Source organism: Neovison vison, chromosome 6 (genome assembly GCF_020171115.1).
Source record: "Neovison vison isolate M4711 chromosome 6, ASM_NN_V1, whole genome shotgun sequence".
Classification (NCBI taxonomy): Eukaryota; Metazoa; Chordata; class Mammalia; order Carnivora; family Mustelidae; genus Neogale; species Neogale vison.
Window position 1 is genome coordinate 139,026,332 of NC_058096.1, and position 4,865 is coordinate 139,031,196.

A 4,865-nucleotide genomic window follows, 5' to 3' on the forward strand; every position below is an offset into this window, starting at 1 on the left:
TTGAAAAAGAAAACCAAAGCTGGAAGCATCACAATTCCAGACTTCAAGCTCTATTACAAAGCTGTAATAATCAAGACAGTATGGTACTGGCAAAAAACCAGACACACAGATCAATGGAAGAGAATAGAGAACCCAGAAATGGACTGTCAGCTCCATAGTCGAGTAATCTTTGACAAAGCAGGAAAGAATATCCAATTGAAAAAAAAGACAATCTCTTCAACAAATGGTGTTGGGAAAATTGGACATCCGCATGAAGAAGATTGAAACTTGACCACTTTCTCATACCACACACAAAATAAACTCAACATGGATGAAACACCTGAGTGTGAAACAAGAATCCATCAAAATCCTAGAAGACAATGCAGGCAACAACCTCTTTGACGTTGACCACAGCAGCTTCTTGCTAGACACGTCTTCGAAGGCAAGAGAAACAAAAGCAAAAATGAACTATTGGGACTCGATCAAGATGAAAAGCTTTTGCACAGCAAAGGAAACAGTCAACAAAACTAAAAAGGCAACCTATAGAATGGGACAAGATATTGACAAATATATCAGATAAAGAGCTGGTATCCAAAATCGAGAAAGAACATACCAAATTCAACACCCAGAAAACAAAAAATCCAATCAGGAAATGAGCAGAAGACATAAACAGATACTTCTCTAAAGAAGGCATACAAATGGCGAACAGATAACATGAGAAAATGCTCAAAATCGCTCAGCATCAGGAAAACACACATCAAAACCACAATGAGATACCACTTCATACCAGTCAGAATGGTTAAAATGAACAACTCAGGAAACAACAGATGTTGGTGAGAAATTAGAACCCTCTTACACTGTTGGTGGGAATGCAAACAGTGTAACCACTCTGGAAAACAGTATGGAGGTTCCTCAAAAAGTTAAAAATAGAGTTACACTATGACCCAGTAATTGCACTACTAGGTATTTATCCAAAAGTTATAGACATTGTGATTTGAAGGGACACCTGCACCCGAATGTTTATAGCAGCAATGTCCACAATAGCCAAAATATAGAAAGAAAACAGATGTCCACTGACAGATAAATGGATAAAGAAGATGTGGTAAATATACACAATGGTATATTACTCAGCCATTAAAAAGAATGAATCTTGCCATTTGCAACGATGTAGATGGAACTAGAGTGTATTATGCTAAGTGAAATAAGTCAGTCAGAGAAAGACAAGTGCCATATGCTTTCACTCACATGTGGAATTTAAGAAACAAAACATGATTGTAGGGGAAGGGAAGGAAAAATAAAGTAAGACAAAAACAGAGAAGGAGGCAAACCATCAGGGACTACAGGGAGCAAACTGAGGGTTGCTGGAGGGGAGGAGGGTGGGGTTGGCATAATTCGGTGATGAGCGTTAAGGAGGACACTTGATGGAATGAGCGCTGAGTATTGTATGCAACTGATGAATCACTGAATTGTGTCCCTGAAAATAATGATACAGTATATGTTCATTAAATTGAATTTAAATAAAAATTTTTCAAAAGTAGTATCAGAGGAATGTAATTGACTGCAGAAGGCCAACAGCTCAAACTACCCGCTTCCTTCCAGGCTCAGCTCTAAGCACCAATTTCCAAGCCCTATGTTGTCTTCTTTACCTCGTGATGTACCCAGCTCCTCCTATATGCTGTCCCTGACCTCAGGCTGGCTGGGTATCATGTGTTCCCAGAAGCACAGACACCAGCCCTCCTGGGCAGAGTCCCAAAGCCAACAACAGAGCGTCACAGCTTAAGGAATATGGACACCATCGAGTCCAACTGTACAACTGCCCAACAGACAGGGAAAGTGAGCCCCAGAGAAACTGAGAGACTAGAATCCGTGTACAAAAATCTCTGGGACCAAGTAGGTAATTCTTGGGAAGGATTTCTACGTAGAAACGTACATTCTCTCAATAAATTTTTACTGAGTGTCTGCTGTGTTATCACCAGCTGGGCTATGATGTGAGGGATCCTCAGATGAATGGGAAATAACTTCTGTCCTAAAATAGCTAACTAGAACTGAGTTAGAAGGGTTGCAGAGTAGGAAGGAGAAAAGAATTAAACAGAACATTCATATATATTGTGGGCAAGAGAGCACTGATATTGGAGCCAGATGGCCCTGGTGATTCCTATCAACTATGTGATTCCGGGAAAGTGACTTGCTCTCTCTGAGCCTTGGCAGCCTTGCCTTACAGAATGGGTGTGATAACCTCGCTTTGCCTACCCACAGAGAAGACATCTGGAGAACTCTAACATGTAATATGTGGTTGAAGACATCTTAATAAATGAATAAACACACCGATTGCAAATATGTTTGTACCAAGGCAAGGGAACGGTCACACACACCATCCCTTCCTCTGCTGGAAGCAGCCCCCCTCCCAAAGCCCTGAACACAACACACTGGGAAGAGGTACAAAAAGAGAGACAGGCTGGGTGGCTAGAATGGATCAGCCGGTGGGGGTAGCACAGAAAGAGGAAATGGAAGAGGTGAGATGAGCAGAATTTCCTTCCTGTTTTGCCGTCAATGGAGCATGGTAGGAAGAAGTCGGTCTGGCGTGAGACTCTGGCGCGACGTCTATTCAACGTGAGTAAACATGGGTGTTACAAGAACTTCTAAATTGGAGGGCAAGTTTGCAGTTTAGAAATTCCAACTTGGAAAACCTAGAGAGAGTCCAGACTGACTCTGTAATGGGCTTGGCTCAGAAAGGGATGAAGTTTGCCCAAGGAAGACAGAAAATAGAGAGAAAGGGACGGAGAGTGAGGCAGAGCTGGAGGCAGGGCCAAATGGGGGCTCTTCCATCAGAACCCCAGCTTGTCAAGTGCTGGCCGAGCTCTGTCAGCAAGTCAACTGCCCAGCTCCCTAGCCTGGGCTCCATGAGTAGCACCAGGCACTGCGTACAGATGAACAAAAACCCTGACTATGAGGAATTTGCAGGCTAGCAGGGAGACAGACTTTCCCCTGGACAATATTTCCTCTACAGACAGGAAGCTCAAAGCAAGGCATCAGGGAGGGCTGGAGAGATTGCGGAAGCTTCTGGAGGGGAGATGGGCCTGGAGTTGGCTGGTAGAGGACAGGAAGGGTCAGGCTGCCGGCAAAAGTTTCACAGATTCAAGTCCTCAGCTGACAATAGAAGCAGGTGTTTTGAAAATGTGATGTCACTTTTTGCTATAATACTAGATACGGTCAATGTGTTAAAATTGTGTGTTAGTAATGTGTGAGAACAGTATTTTAAGGTCTGTATTCTGAAGTTGAAGCAGTGTGGTCTCCTGAAGGAGAGCCCCCTGTGCATCTCGGCTGCCTGGCTTCAGAGGCTAGGGTCTGCACCCTTCCCAGGGCAAATAACCCTTGCACATCTTAAAACACAAGAAAATGAGGCAGAGCCTTCTCCTCCCAGCCCACTTCAACACGGGAAAGTCCCTCTTGTCCTTAGGTAGTCTGTCTTGCAGTAGTGCCAGGCTGTCTTTGCTTTGGCCGCTCTTGGGATCCGTGGAGAACAGCTGGGAATTAAACCCCAGGAGGAGGGTACTTCCTCTGAATAAGGTAAAGTGCTGCCCAGCTGTCTGCCGCCTGACTTCTCGCTGGTGGCTATACCTGTGCTGGGCAGAGAAGAGCGGGTCAAGGATGAAAAACGCAGGACATGTGAGGTCTGAGCTGGTGCTGCTACTGGGACAGGCCTGGGTGGGTCTATGGAGGGCAGGATGAATTATGGAAGAGCCTACCTGGCAGGGTTAGCCCTTCCTGGAAGTCCCTGGCCCTGGAACCATGACTGACTTCCCGTGGCTGGGATCTGTCCGTTTCTTTGCTGGGAAAGTGCCTCAGTGAATTCCCCAGAAACCTGGCCCTTGGTGCAAGGGCTCGGAATCTGCCCTGCACACAGGGAGTAGGTGACTGAGGGGCTGTGGCTGGAAATCCAGCTCAACAGGAAGCAGATGGACTGAAGTATTTCGAAAGAGGATGAGACAATTGAACAGCAAAATTGATGATGATAATAATGGAATAAAAATTGAATACTCCTGAGTCCATAACAATATACATAAATAAATTGAGAGAAGGGCCAACCCTTTCTTATGGTAAAGTCCAATTAGTAAATGTTAAAAAAAAAAAAAAAGATGTAAACTGTGAGAGAGATTTGCTGGGTAAGAGGTTATAGCTCCCTGAGCTGGAATTTTTGGCGCAGGCATAAAAACTGGTTTCATTTTGTAATGTTCCTGGATAAATGGCTGAGTCTTGCAGGTTTTGGTATAGTTTTACAAGATAATTATTACTGGTACTGGCAGAGGGTGAAGCCAGAGTTCCAGCCCTGCCAGGGTTACCGCTCGGGCAACTGGTTCAAGCAACAGCATGGCGGTTCCTCCCTTTCTGGCTTAAGTGTGATGGTGCCCCAGATGGAAATGCATGCAACCCTTCTAGGGACACCCAGCTGCAACTCTGGCCATGCCTGAGGAAAGCACACTTCTGTCAGAAAAACAAGACGAGGACACACTGGAAGATCAAAACTTCATTAGAATGTTGAGGAATTAAAGAAGGACTTCATGGTGAAAAGCGAGGAACTCTCCGACTCTCTCAGGAGTTGCCAGTGGCAGCCCTCAGCCCTCAGATGCAGCTCACTCTAAAATCCCAGAGGAGCCCCCACTGAAGCATGAGGTTCATTAAATTACCCAACTATCATGTTAATTATCTCCTGTTTTGTTTTTGTTTTTAAAGATTTTATTGTTTTGTTTTGTTTTGTTTTTTTGAGACACACAGAAAGAGAGAGTGCACTAATGGGGGGAGGGGAGGAGGGAGAGGAAGAAGCAGGCTCCCGGCTGAGCAGGGACCTGGATGCAGGGCTTGATCCCAGGACCCTGAGATCTTTGACC

At 44.9% G+C, this 4,865-nt stretch overlaps 1 pseudogene; it reads left to right on the plus strand.

Moving 5' to 3' along the window:
- Positions 1–4,146: 4,146 nt before the first annotated feature.
- LOC122910145 lies at positions 4,147–4,659 on the plus strand (annotated as a pseudogene).
- The last annotated feature ends 206 nt before the right edge of the window (positions 4,660–4,865 follow it).